This window comes from Heptranchias perlo, chromosome 32 (genome assembly GCF_035084215.1).
Source record: "Heptranchias perlo isolate sHepPer1 chromosome 32, sHepPer1.hap1, whole genome shotgun sequence".
In the NCBI taxonomy this organism is placed as follows: Eukaryota; Metazoa; Chordata; class Chondrichthyes; order Hexanchiformes; family Hexanchidae; genus Heptranchias; species Heptranchias perlo.
The window spans coordinates 19149312-19164821 of NC_090356.1; the positions used below are offsets into that span (position 1 = coordinate 19149312).

The window sequence follows — 15510 nt, forward strand, 5'->3', positions numbered from 1 at the left end:
CAGGCTCGAGGGGCCGATTGGCCTACTCCTGCTCCTATTTCTTATGTTCTTATGTCTTTTACATCCCCAGGGTGCCCCAAAAATGCTTCACAGCTAATAAATTACTTTTGAATGTAGTCACTGTTTTTGTGAAGGCAATTGGGGTATATGTATTTCTTGGAGTGAGAGATGTGAATACTGGGGAACATAACATTTTTCCACTTTGGACACTGTGTTGGGATTAAGGTGAAAAGACCTCTGTTCTGATACATTCTAAAGTTTCCTTCTCCTGATGTAAGAGAGGAGAGTGAAAGATAAACTGACCTGGGCCATTCTCATGCACTAGCTACAGGTGGGGAGTCGTTTGCCATGTAGGGATATCTAAAATCTAAATAATACATATTTCATGTTATAATAAAATAAATAGTATGGAAACATTGTAAACTGATTAGCTGTTTTTTTAATGTTGTCCCTACTCTCCTCATTTCCCACTTCCCTTTTTAATGAGTTGTTACTACAGAAACCTGTTGTGAAATTAAATTAATCTCTCTATAACATTTTATATCTGTACATATTTCCTGTCTGCACCACTTGACATTCTGTTGTCATATTTTTGTCACATTTTTTATGTCAACCTTTCCACTATAAATTCCTTTGTTCACATATATTATGGGTTTTGCCCATGTAAACTCATCACTCTGGTTGTTCAATCTGGTCACCAGGTTCCTACAGTTCTCTCAAAATGTTTTCTGAAAATGCTTTACATCCACCATTTTTTCCCTCAGTAACTAACATTTCTAATGCCTTAATAAAGATTTAGACAAAATAAAAAACATTCAAAAATGATACATTTCACAATAACATGATTACATTTATCCACGGAATTGCCTTTTGTGTTTTTTAATGCCCTCGTTTACATAAAGGCTCAGATTCACCCAAAAATCTGGGCTTGAAGTTGATAGCTTTTCTTCAAATAATTTTGAAAAGCAAGAGGGCTAATTTCAAAACTTAACTGAGTCCAAATTTATATTTAGTTTATGTGTGAGAGAAAAATGAGAGTACTAAGTACAGGTATGTTATAGCTTTTGATTTGTGTTTTATAAACTTCAGAAAACGTGTTAAGCTGACAGATGGAAGAGAAAGTGAATTAATGTCTTTGTTCATGCTAATGTTCAATTTTCAAAAACTCTGAAGATGAATTCTGAAGTCAACTACATATCCACCTGCTTTTGTTGAGTTAGAAAAGGTTGATGCTAATGGTTTCCACTTCTGAGACAGCAGGGGTTAAATTATTCCGTGTAGCACCCGTTTTTCAGGCACTACGCAGCCTCTTAAGGCCCCAAAATGACAGGCAGGAAGTGCGCATGCACACTTCCGTCCTTTACCCACGGCTGAAGCGGGTATTAGGCCCAATGCATATGCAAATAAGGGACCTAATGCCTATTTCAGGTCCCTGCTGCAACATTGGTTTTCCCTGAGGCAGCCAGCGCCGACTGCCTCAGGGAAAACCAACCCTAAACATTGCTTGCAAAAAAAAAGCTAAGTACTTACCACAATCACAATCTCGATCGCCGCCACTCCCGGTCCAGAGATCCCTGACCTCCGATCTTGGTCCAATTATCCTGGGCCTATAACTCCACTTCACCTGAAGACTACATTTGGTCTTGACTTGCTCTGTGTAACAGCATGAGCAACTGACTAGTATCTTATCAATAACCTTACATCGCATGCACTTTCTGTCTGTAGCACTTGACTGCCTATAGTCACGATTTTATCGCATTTTTCCCATTACAAATTCCTATGTAAACTTGCCACAACGTCATTAGGCATAATTTGGCCACTGGGTGACTTTGTGCCTGTTTCGGGAATGCGTTTTGGGGGTCCCTCTCTAGAAATTATATGAGACTTGGTCTACCATCTTGGTTTTTTAAACACAGGTCAGTTTTCATCTTAAATATTAGCTTTTCACCATAATTCTTTATCACTTTAAATCATAGGTGTGGGTTTTAACTTTTAGGCAGCCGACCAGTGGAGCATGCTGGCAGCCCGCCCAATGCCCTATTGCAGAAGGCTGAGATAAGCTTCGTCTCCTCTCAGCGTGTGTTATCATTGTTCTCACTTTCAAAATGGCTGCCAGTCCATTGCTGCAGAAGCACTGGAATTCTCTTGCCTTTCAGAGGCAAATAGGGCACAAATAGCACTGGGAACATGTCTACAATGTTAAAATGAATTTGATACAGGAACATAGGATGGGGTCACAAAAACCTTGCCATTGGGAAAAAGCAGGCCTGATACTCAAGGTGTTTAAAAAAAGCTATTAAAAATTAGGCTAACCAGGTATTTCTGACACCTTCCAGAAAAGTGCAAAAGAACCAAACCACTTCTTTTTCTCCTCTTTTACTGTAATTGGCATCCATTTCACGTTATTACAGTTGAATTGCTCAGTCAGACAGAGCTGGCTGTGATCAGTCTGTCCAAGCTATTAAACGGCAGTAAAAAGCAAAAAGCTGCAAATCTGAAGCAAAATCAGAAAATGCCAAGTTCTGATGAAGGCTGCGTACCTGAAACAATCTCTTATCCGTTCTCTCCAGAGATGCTCACTGACCAGCGTTAATTCAACATTTTTGGAAAAAAGCAGTGGGTTGAGTCTGTGACACTTTTCTGAAATGTTTCCAAATATCTGGTCAGCAATTTGTGGGTGTGGGTGGGGTTTATGCATTAATAACAATCTCTCAGAGAAGGCAGATTTCATTTAAGTCTCGAGGAGTTCCTGTCTACAGAGGTATAGTAAACATGATTTGTAAGTGAGGCTGGAAAAGAGAGAGATCAGGATCTCCAGATTAGTTGTAAGAGGAATTTACAGTACCTGGGTCAGGTAAAGGACAGAGCGATATGAAAGTCAGGATCTTGTTGAAGTCTAATTATTTGCAAAAGGTGTGAAGGATATAGAATATAAAAACAGAAAATGCTGGACAAGCTCGACAAGTGAGGCAGCATCTGTGGAGAAAGAGTTAACATTTCAGGTCGAAGACCTTTCGTCAGAATGTTTCCAGCATTTTCTGTTTTTATTTCAGATTTCCAGCATCCACGGTATTTTGCGTTTGAAGGATATAGAAAATGGCTCGCTCTCAGCCACTCCCTTACAGGAAATGCTTATATCAGTTACAGTGTAAGCAGAGACAGAGAAGAGTCTCTGTTCAGGTGAATTAAGACGGGACATTAACTTACGTAGTTGCAGGTCTGAGTTAAAACAATTTAGGGCAGTTTGGTAAGATAATCATTCATTGTGAATATCAGGTAAGAGAAAGAAAACAGGGACTTGTTTAAGTGTTTGAAAGAAAGGAAACGGCACTAACTCCAGTTAGTGCGGACTTGTGTAATAAGGGAGTCCCTTTATTGGGGATGTTTTCCCTAAAACAGATTAATTGCTGACGGATTTAAATAAGTAATAGGGGATTTCACTCATACGGATTATTACGCTTTTACTGCACCATTCCATTGAGATACACAAAACCGCAGAAGACAGTGGGGGTGAAATTTGACTTGGGCAGGGACATAAAACAAGTGGTATCGTATCTGTCGCCAATTACACGTCCCGCCCGATATTAAGTCCCATTGATGTCAATCCCATTTTGCAGCCCCGCCCAAGTCGAATTTCACCCTCTCTGACTGCAAAAGACATGCAGAAGCTTTGGGAGGGCTTTGCAAGCTCTATATCAACCCGTGACTTAGAGAAATAGTAATTTAAACTAATTATGTTTGGTGCATATATACAACTGCAGCCTTCAAAGGGTTATTGCAAACAATAAAGATTTGATCAAAGTGTTGACTACTTCGTGTTACTGAATTACTCACATTTACCCCGTAACAGAACATTGACTCCCTCCCTAAATCTCTCCGCCTTTCCTCCGTTAAGTTAAAGGCGCTATATAAATGCAAGTTGTTGTTATATTGTATAAACTGGAGCAATACATCTGTCCAGGTATAGAAAGAACTTGCATTTATTTAGTGTCTTTTGGGTGTAAAAGAAATGACAGCCATCCGTGGCTAAGTAAAGAAATTAAGGACAGTATCCGACTAAAAACAAGGACATATAAGGTAGCCAAACTTAGTGGGAGGATAAAAGATTGGGAAGTCTTCAAAAGACAGCAAAAAGTAACTGAAGGATTGATTAAGAAAGGGAAGATAGATTATGAAAATAAATTAGCAAAAAATATAAAAACAGATAGCAAGAGTTTCTATAGTTATATAAAAAGAAAAAGGGTGGCTAAGGCAAACGTAGGTCCCTTAGAGGATGAGACTGGGAAATTAATGGTGGGAAACATGGAGATGGCAAAAATGCTGAACAAATATTTTGTTTCAGTCTTTATGGTAGAGGACACTATGAATATCCCAACACTGGACAAACAGGGGGCTCTAGGGGGGGAGGAGCTAAATACGATTAAAATCACTAAGGAATTGATACTCAGTAAAATAATGGGACTCAAGGCGGATAAATCCCCTGGACCTGATGGCTTACATCCGAGGGTCTTGAGGGAAGTGACAGTAGGGATTGTGGATGCTTTGGTAATAATTTTCCAAAATTCTCTGGACTTGGCAAAGGTCCCGGCAGATTGGAAAACTGCTAATGTAACACCCTTATTTAAAAAGGGTAGTAGGCAGAAGGCTGGAAATTATAGACCAGTTAGCCTAACATCTGTGGTGGGTAAAATTTTAGAATCTATTATTAAGGAGACAGTAGCGGAACATTTGGATAAACATAATTTAATAGGACAAAGTCAGCATGGCTTTACGAAGGGGAAGTCATGTCTGACAAATTTGCTTGAGTTCTTTGAGGACATAACGTACAGGGTGGATAAAGGGGAACCAGTGGACGTAGTGTATTTAGACTTCCAGAAGGCATTCGACAAGGTGCCACATAAAAGATTATTGCTCAAGATAAAGAATCACTGGGTTGGGGGTAATATTCTGGCATGGGTGGAGGATTGGTTATCTAACAGGAAGCAGAGAGTTGGGATAAATGGTTCATTCTCGGACTGGCAACCAGTAGCCAGTGGTGTTCCGCAGGGGTCGGTGCTGGGTCCCCAACTCTTTACAATCTATATTAACGATTTGGAGGAGGGGACCAAGTGTAACGTATCAAAGTTTGCAGATGATACAAAGATGGGAGGGAAAGTGGAAAGTGAGGAGGACATAAAAAACCTACAGGGGGATATAGACAGGCTGGGTGAGTGGGCGGAGATTTGGCAGATGCAATACAATATTGGAAAATGTGAGGTTATGCACTTTGGCAGGAAAAATCAGAGAGCAAGTTATTATCTTAAAGGCGAGAAACTGGAAAGTACTGCAGTACAAAGGGATCTGAGGGTCCTAGTGCAAGAAGATCAAAAAGTTAGTATGCAGGTGCAGCAGGTGATCAAGAAGGCCAACGGAATGTTGGCTTTTATTGCTCAGGGGATAGAATATAAAAACAGGGAGGTATTGCTGCAGTTATATAGGGTATTGGTGAGACCGCACCTGGAATACTGCATATAGTTTTGGTGTCCATACTTAAGAAAAGACATACTTGCTCTCGAGGCAGTACAAAGAAGGTTCACTCGGTTAATCCCGGGGTTGAGGGGGCGGACATATGAGGAGAGGTTGAGTAGATTGGGACTCTACTCATTGGAGTTCAGAAGAATGAGAGGCGATCTTATTGAAACATATAAGATTGTGAAGGGGCTTGATCGGGTGGATGCGGTAAGGATGTTCCCAAGGATGGGTGAAACTAGAACTAGGGGGCATAATCTTAGAATAAGGGGCTGCTCTTTCAAAACTGAGATGAGGAGAAACTTCTTCACTCAGAGGGTAGTAGGTCTGTGGAATTTGCTGCCCCAGGAAGCTGTGGAAGCTACATCATTAAATAAATTTAAAACAGAAATAGACAGTTTCCTAGAAGTAAAGGGAATTAGGGGTTACGGGGAGCGGGCAGGAAATTGGACATGAATTTAGATTTGAGATTAGGATCAGATCAGCCATGATCTTATTGAATGGCGGAGCAGGCTCGAGGGGCCGATTGGCCTACTCCTGCTCCTATTTCTTATGTTCTTATGTCTTTTACATCCCCAGGGTGCCCCAAAAATGCTTCACAGCTAATAAATTACTTTTGAATGTAGTCACTGTTTTTGTGAAGGCAATTGGGGTATATGTATTTCTTGGAGTGAGAGATGTGAATACTGGGGAACATAACATTTTTCCACTTTGGACACTGTGTTGGGATTAAGGTGAAAAGACCTCTGTTCTGATACATTCTAAAGTTTCCTTCTCCTGATGTAAGAGAGGAGAGTGAAAGATAAACTGACCTGGGCCATTCTCATGCACTAGCTACAGGTGGGGAGTCGTTTGCCATGTAGGGATATCTAAAATCTAAATAATACATATTTCATGTTATAATAAAATAAATAGTATGGAAACATTGTAAACTGATTAGCTGTTTTTTTAATGTTGTCCCTACTCTCCTCATTTCCCACTTCCCTTTTTAATGAGTTGTTACTACAGAAACCTGTTGTGAAATTAAATTAATCTCTCTATAACATTTTATATCTGTACATATTTCCTGTCTGCACCACTTGACATTCTGTTGTCATATTTTTGTCACATTTTTTATGTCAACCTTTCCACTATAAATTCCTTTGTTCACATATATTATGGGTTTTGCCCATGTAAACTCATCACTCTGGTTGTTCAATCTGGTCACCAGGTTCCTACAGTTCTCTCAAAATGTTTTCTGAAAATGCTTTACATCCACCATTTTTTCCCTCAGTAACTAACATTTCTAATGCCTTAATAAAGATTTAGACAAAATAAAAAACATTCAAAAATGATACATTTCACAATAACATGATTACATTTATCCACGGAATTGCCTTTTGTGTTTTTTAATGCCCTCGTTTACATAAAGGCTCAGATTCACCCAAAAATCTGGGCTTGAAGTTGATAGCTTTTCTTCAAATAATTTTGAAAAGCAAGAGGGCTAATTTCAAAACTTAACTGAGTCCAAATTTATATTTAGTTTATGTGTGAGAGAAAAATGAGAGTACTAAGTACAGGTATGTTATAGCTTTTGATTTGTGTTTTATAAACTTCAGAAAACGTGTTAAGCTGACAGATGGAAGAGAAAGTGAATTAATGTCTTTGTTCATGCTAATGTTCAATTTTCAAAAACTCTGAAGATGAATTCTGAAGTCAACTACATATCCACCTGCTTTTGTTGAGTTAGAAAAGGTTGATGCTAATGGTTTCCACTTCTGAGACAGCAGGGGTTAAATTATTCCGTGTAGCACCCGTTTTTCAGGCACTACGCAGCCTCTTAAGGCCCCAAAATGACAGGCAGGAAGTGCGCATGCACACTTCCGTCCTTTACCCACGGCTGAAGCGGGTATTAGGCCCAATGCATATGCAAATAAGGGACCTAATGCCTATTTCAGGTCCCTGCTGCAACATTGGTTTTCCCTGAGGCAGCCAGCGCCGACTGCCTCAGGGAAAACCAACCCTAAACATTGCTTGCAAAAAAAAAGCTAAGTACTTACCACAATCACAATCTCGATCGCCGCCACTCCCGGTCCAGAGATCCCTGACCTCCGATCTTGGTCCAATTATCCTGGGCCTATAACTCCACTTCACCTGAAGACTACATTTGGTCTTGACTTGCTCTGTGTAACAGCATGAGCAACTGACTAGTATCTTATCAATAACCTTACATCGCATGCACTTTCTGTCTGTAGCACTTGACTGCCTATAGTCACGATTTTATCGCATTTTTCCCATTACAAATTCCTATGTAAACTTGCCACAACGTCATTAGGCATAATTTGGCCACTGGGTGACTTTGTGCCTGTTTCGGGAATGCGTTTTGGGGGTCCCTCTCTAGAAATTATATGAGACTTGGTCTACCATCTTGGTTTTTTAAACACAGGTCAGTTTTCATCTTAAATATTAGCTTTTCACCATAATTCTTTATCACTTTAAATCATAGGTGTGGGTTTTAACTTTTAGGCAGCCGACCAGTGGAGCATGCTGGCAGCCCGCCCAATGCCCTATTGCAGAAGGCTGAGATAAGCTTCGTCTCCTCTCAGCGTGTGTTATCATTGTTCTCACTTTCAAAATGGCTGCCAGTCCATTGCTGCAGAAGCACTGGAATTCTCTTGCCTTTCAGAGGCAAATAGGGCACAAATAGCACTGGGAACATGTCTACAATGTTAAAATGAATTTGATACAGGAACATAGGATGGGGTCACAAAAACCTTGCCATTGGGAAAAAGCAGGCCTGATACTCAAGGTGTTTAAAAAAAGCTATTAAAAATTAGGCTAACCAGGTATTTCTGACACCTTCCAGAAAAGTGCAAAAGAACCAAACCACTTCTTTTTCTCCTCTTTTACTGTAATTGGCATCCATTTCACGTTATTACAGTTGAATTGCTCAGTCAGACAGAGCTGGCTGTGATCAGTCTGTCCAAGCTATTAAACGGCAGTAAAAAGCAAAAAGCTGCAAATCTGAAACAAAATCAGAAAATGCCAAGTTCTGATGAAGGCTGCGTACCTGAAACAATCTCTTATCCGTTCTCTCCAGAGATGCTCACTGACCAGCGTTAATTCAACATTTTTGGAAAAAAGCAGTGGGTTGAGTCTGTGACACTTTTCTGAAATGTTTCCAAATATCTGGTCAGCAATTTGTGGGTGTGGGTGGGGTTTATGCATTAATAACAATCTCTCAGAGAAGGCAGATTTCATTTAAGTCTCGAGGAGTTCCTGTCTACAGAGGTATAGTAAACATGATTTGTAAGTGAGGCTGGAAAAGAGAGAGATCAGGATCTCCAGATTAGTTGTAAGAGGAATTTACAGTACCTGGGTCAGGTAAAGGACAGAGCGATATGAAAGTCAGGATCTTGTTGAAGTCTAATTATTTGCAAAAGGTGTGAAGGATATAGAATATAAAAACAGAAAATGCTGGACAAGCTCGACAAGTGAGGCAGCATCTGTGGAGAAAGAGTTAACATTTCAGGTCGAAGACCTTTCGTCAGAATGTTTCCAGCATTTTCTGTTTTTATTTCAGATTTCCAGCATCCACGGTATTTTGCGTTTGAAGGATATAGAAAATGGCTCGCTCTCAGCCACTCCCTTACAGGAAATGCTTATATCAGTTACAGTGTAAGCAGAGACAGAGAAGAGTCTCTGTTCAGGTGAATTAAGACGGGACATTAACTTACGTAGTTGCAGGTCTGAGTTAAAACAATTTAGGGCAGTTTGGTAAGATAATCATTCATTGTGAATATCAGGTAAGAGAAAGAAAACAGGGACTTGTTTAAGTGTTTGAAAGAAAGGAAACGGCACTAACTCCAGTTAGTGCGGACTTGTGTAATAAGGGAGTCCCTTTATTGGGGATGTTTTCCCTAAAACAGATTAATTGCTGACGGATTTAAATAAGTAATAGGGGATTTCACTCATACGGATTATTACGCTTTTACTGCACCATTCCATTGAGATACACAAAACCGCAGAAGACAGTGGGGGTGAAATTTGACTTGGGCAGGGACATAAAACAAGTGGTATCGTATCTGTCGCCAATTACACGTCCCGCCCGATATTAAGTCCCATTGATGTCAATCCCATTTTGCAGCCCCGCCCAAGTCGAATTTCACCCTCTCTGACTGCAAAAGACATGCAGAAGCTTTGGGAGGGCTTTGCAAGCTCTATATCAACCCGTGACTTAGAGAAATAGTAATTTAAACTAATTATGTTTGGTGCATATATACAACTGCAGCCTTCAAAGGGTTATTGCAAACAATAAAGATTTGATCAAAGTGTTGACTACTTCGTGTTACTGAATTACTCACATTTACCCCGTAACAGAACATTGACTCCCTCCCTAAATCTCTCCGCCTTTCCTCCGTTAAGTTAAAGGCGCTATATAAATGCAAGTTGTTGTTATATTGTATAAACTGGAGCAATACATCTGTCCAGGTATAGAAAGAACTTGCATTTATTTAGTGTCTTTTGGGTGTAAAAGAAATGACAGCCATCCGTGGCTAAGTAAAGAAATTAAGGACAGTATCCGACTAAAAACAAGGACATATAAGGTAGCCAAACTTAGTGGGAGGATAAAAGATTGGGAAGTCTTCAAAAGACAGCAAAAAGTAACTGAAGGATTGATTAAGAAAGGGAAGATAGATTATGAAAATAAATTAGCAAAAAATATAAAAACAGATAGCAAGAGTTTCTATAGTTATATAAAAAGAAAAAGGGTGGCTAAGGCAAACGTAGGTCCCTTAGAGGATGAGACTGGGAAATTAATGGTGGGAAACATGGAGATGGCAAAAATGCTGAACAAATATTTTGTTTCAGTCTTTATGGTAGAGGACACTATGAATATCCCAACACTGGACAAACAGGGGGCTCTAGGGGGGGAGGAGCTAAATACGATTAAAATCACTAAGGAATTGATACTCAGTAAAATAATGGGACTCAAGGCGGATAAATCCCCTGGACCTGATGGCTTACATCCGAGGGTCTTGAGGGAAGTGGCAGTAGGGATTGTGGATGCTTTGGTAATAATTTTCCAAAATTCTCTGGACTTGGCAAAGGTCCCGGCAGATTGGAAAACTGCTAATGTAACACCCTTATTTAAAAAGGGTAGTAGGCAGAAGGCTGGAAATTATAGACCAGTTAGCCTAACATCTGTGGTGGGTAAAATTTTAGAATCTATTATTAAGGAGACAGTAGCGGAACATTTGGATAAACATAATTTAATAGGACAAAGTCAGCATGGCTTTACGAAGGGGAAGTCATGTCTGACAAATTTGCTTGAGTTCTTTGAGGACATAACGTACAGGGTGGATAAAGGGGAACCAGTGGACGTAGTGTATTTAGACTTCCAGAAGGCATTCGACAAGGTGCCACATAAAAGATTATTGCTCAAGATAAAGAATCACTGGGTTGGGGGTAATATTCTGGCATGGGTGGAGGATTGGTTATCTAACAGGAAGCAGAGAGTTGGGATAAATGGTTCATTCTCGGACTGGCAACCAGTAGCCAGTGGTGTTCCGCAGGGGTCGGTGCTGGGTCCCCAACTCTTTACAATCTATATTAACGATTTGGAGGAGGGGACCAAGTGTAACGTATCAAAGTTTGCAGATGATACAAAGATGGGAGGGAAAGTGGAAAGTGAGGAGGACATAAAAAACCTACAGGGGGATATAGACAGGCTGGGTGAGTGGGCGGAGATTTGGCAGATGCAATACAATATTGGAAAATGTGAGGTTATGCACTTTGGCAGGAAAAATCAGAGAGCAAGTTATTATCTTAAAGGCGAGAAACTGGAAAGTACTGCAGTACAAAGGGATCTGAGGGTCCTAGTGCAAGAAGATCAAAAAGTTAGTATGCAGGTGCAGCAGGTGATCAAGAAGGCCAACGGAATGTTGGCTTTTATTGCTCAGGGGATAGAATATAAAAACAGGGAGGTATTGCTGCAGTTATATAGGGTATTGGTGAGACCGCACCTGGAATACTGCATATAGTTTTGGTGTCCATACTTAAGAAAAGACATACTTGCTCTCGAGGCAGTACAAAGAAGGTTCACTCGGTTAATCCCGGGGTTGAGGGGGCGGACATATGAGGAGAGGTTGAGTAGATTGGGACTCTACTCATTGGAGTTCAGAAGAATGAGAGGCGATCTTATTGAAACATATAAGATTGTGAAGGGGCTTGATCGGGTGGATGCGGTAAGGATGTTCCCAAGGATGGGTGAAACTAGAACTAGGGGGCATAATCTTAGAATAAGGGGCTGCTCTTTCAAAACTGAGATGAGGAGAAACTTCTTCACTCAGAGGGTAGTAGGTCTGTGGAATTTGCTGCCCCAGGAAGCTGTGGAAGCTACATCATTAAATAAATTTAAAACAGAAATAGACAGTTTCCTAGAAGTAAAGGGAATTAGGGGTTACGGGGAGCGGGCAGGAAATTGGACATGAATTTAGATTTGAGATTAGGATCAGATCAGCCATGATCTTATTGAATGGCGGAGCAGGCTCGAGGGGCCGATTGGCCTACTCCTGCTCCTATTTCTTATGTTCTTATGTCTTTTACATCCCCAGGGTGCCCCAAAAATGCTTCACAGCTAATAAATTACTTTTGAATGTAGTCACTGTTTTTGTGAAGGCAATTGGGGTATATGTATTTCTTGGAGTGAGAGATGTGAATACTGGGGAACATAACATTTTTCCACTTTGGACACTGTGTTGGGATTAAGGTGAAAAGACCTCTGTTCTGATACATTCTAAAGTTTCCTTCTCCTGATGTAAGAGAGGAGAGTGAAAGATAAACTGACCTGGGCCATTCTCATGCACTAGCTACAGGTGGGGAGTCGTTTGCCATGTAGGGATATCTAAAATCTAAATAATACATATTTCATGTTATAATAAAATAAATAGTATGGAAACATTGTAAACTGATTAGCTGTTTTTTTAATGTTGTCCCTACTCTCCTCATTTCCCACTTCCCTTTTTAATGAGTTGTTACTACAGAAACCTGTTGTGAAATTAAATTAATCTCTCTATAACATTTTATATCTGTACATATTTCCTGTCTGCACCACTTGACATTCTGTTGTCATATTTTTGTCACATTTTTTATGTCAACCTTTCCACTATAAATTCCTTTGTTCACATATATTATGGGTTTTGCCCATGTAAACTCATCACTCTGGTTGTTCAATCTGGTCACCAGGTTCCTACAGTTCTCTCAAAATGTTTTCTGAAAATGCTTTACATCCACCATTTTTTCCCTCAGTAACTAACATTTCTAATGCCTTAATAAAGATTTAGACAAAATAAAAAACATTCAAAAATGATACATTTCACAATAACATGATTACATTTATCCACGGAATTGCCTTTTGTGTTTTTTAATGCCCTCGTTTACATAAAGGCTCAGATTCACCCAAAAATCTGGGCTTGAAGTTGATAGCTTTTCTTCAAATAATTTTGAAAAGCAAGAGGGCTAATTTCAAAACTTAACTGAGTCCAAATTTATATTTAGTTTATGTGTGAGAGAAAAATGAGAGTACTAAGTACAGGTATGTTATAGCTTTTGATTTGTGTTTTATAAACTTCAGAAAACGTGTTAAGCTGACAGATGGAAGAGAAAGTGAATTAATGTCTTTGTTCATGCTAATGTTCAATTTTCAAAAACTCTGAAGATGAATTCTGAAGTCAACTACATATCCACCTGCTTTTGTTGAGTTAGAAAAGGTTGATGCTAATGGTTTCCACTTCTGAGACAGCAGGGGTTAAATTATTCCGTGTAGCACCCGTTTTTCAGGCACTACGCAGCCTCTTAAGGCCCCAAAATGACAGGCAGGAAGTGCGCATGCACACTTCCGTCCTTTACCCACGGCTGAAGCGGGTATTAGGCCCAATGCATATGCAAATAAGGGACCTAATGCCTATTTCAGGTCCCTGCTGCAACATTGGTTTTCCCTGAGGCAGCCAGCGCCGACTGCCTCAGGGAAAACCAACCCTAAACATTGCTTGCAAAAAAAAAGCTAAGTACTTACCACAATCACAATCTCGATCGCCGCCACTCCCGGTCCAGAGATCCCTGACCTCCGATCTTGGTCCAATTATCCTGGGCCTATAACTCCACTTCACCTGAAGACTACATTTGGTCTTGACTTGCTCTGTGTAACAGCATGAGCAACTGACTAGTATCTTATCAATAACCTTACATCGCATGCACTTTCTGTCTGTAGCACTTGACTGCCTATAGTCACGATTTTATCGCATTTTTCCCATTACAAATTCCTATGTAAACTTGCCACAACGTCATTAGGCATAATTTGGCCACTGGGTGACTTTGTGCCTGTTTCGGGAATGCGTTTTGGGGGTCCCTCTCTAGAAATTATATGAGACTTGGTCTACCATCTTGGTTTTTTAAACACAGGTCAGTTTTCATCTTAAATATTAGCTTTTCACCATAATTCTTTATCACTTTAAATCATAGGTGTGGGTTTTAACTTTTAGGCAGCCGACCAGTGGAGCATGCTGGCAGCCCGCCCAATGCCCTATTGCAGAAGGCTGAGATAAGCTTCGTCTCCTCTCAGCGTGTGTTATCATTGTTCTCACTTTCAAAATGGCTGCCAGTCCATTGCTGCAGAAGCACTGGAATTCTCTTGCCTTTCAGAGGCAAATAGGGCACAAATAGCACTGGGAACATGTCTACAATGTTAAAATGAATTTGATACAGGAACATAGGATGGGGTCACAAAAACCTTGCCATTGGGAAAAAGCAGGCCTGATACTCAAGGTGTTTAAAAAAAGCTATTAAAAATTAGGCTAACCAGGTATTTCTGACACCTTCCAGAAAAGTGCAAAAGAACCAAACCACTTCTTTTTCTCCTCTTTTACTGTAATTGGCATCCATTTCACGTTATTACAGTTGAATTGCTCAGTCAGACAGAGCTGGCTGTGATCAGTCTGTCCAAGCTATTAAACGGCAGTAAAAAGCAAAAAGCTGCAAATCTGAAACAAAATCAGAAAATGCCAAGTTCTGATGAAGGCTGCGTACCTGAAACAATCTCTTATCCGTTCTCTCCAGAGATGCTCACTGACCAGCGTTAATTCAACATTTTTGGAAAAAAGCAGTGGGTTGAGTCTGTGACACTTTTCTGAAATGTTTCCAAATATCTGGTCAGCAATTTGTGGGTGTGGGTGGGGTTTATGCATTAATAACAATCTCTCAGAGAAGGCAGATTTCATTTAAGTCTCGAGGAGTTCCTGTCTACAGTTACAGAGGTATAGTAAACATGATTTGTAAGTGAGGCTGGAAAAGAGAGAGATCAGGATCTCCAGATTAGTTGTAAGAGGAATTTACAGTACCTGGGTCAGGTAAAGGACAGAGCGATATGAAAGTCAGGATCTTGTTGAAGTCTAATTATTTGCAAAAGGTGTGAAGGATATAGAATATAAAAACAGAAAATGCTGGACAAGCTCGACAAGTGAGGCAGCATCTGTGGAGAAAGAGTTAACATTTCAGGTCGAAGACCTTTCGTCAGAATGTTTCCAGCATTTTCTGTTTTTATTTCAGATTTCCAGCATCCATGGTATTTTGCGTTTGAAGGATATAGAAAATGGCTCGCTCTCAGCCACTCCCTTACAGGAAATGCTTATATCAGTTACAGTGTAAGCAGAGACAGAGAAGAGTCTCTGTTCAGGTGAATTAAGACGGGACATTAACTTACGTAGTTGCAGGTCTGAGTTAAAACAATTTAGGGCAGTTTGGTAAGATAATCATTCATTGTGAATATCAGGTAAGAGAAAGAAAACAGGGACTTGTTTAAGTGTTTGAAAGAAAGGAAACGGCACTAACTCCAGTTAGTGCGGACTTGTGTAATAAGGGAGTCCCTTTATTGGGGATGTTTTTCCTAAAACAGATTAATTGCTGATGGATTTAAATAAGTAATCGGGGATTTCACTCATACGGGAAGCACCAAGTAAATGGGGC

At 40.1% G+C, this 15510-nt stretch overlaps 1 protein-coding gene across 3 annotated transcripts in view; it reads left to right on the forward strand.

Moving 5' to 3' along the window:
• The first annotated feature begins 8730 nt into the window (after nt 1-8730).
• The window catches only part of LOC137301126 (protein-arginine deiminase type-2-like), a 44860-nt gene continuing 38080 nt past the window's right edge, over nt 8731-15510 (forward strand). Inside the window, exon 1 of one of the 3 annotated variants that reach the window (XM_067970558.1) lies at nt 8731-8778. The gene's annotated coding sequence lies outside the window, so the exon portion shown is untranslated. Of the gene's footprint in view, nt 8779-14748; nt 14802-15200; nt 15221-15510 lie in introns of those variants that run through there. The other 2 variants (XM_067970557.1, XM_067970559.1) reach the window with 2 other exon arrangements.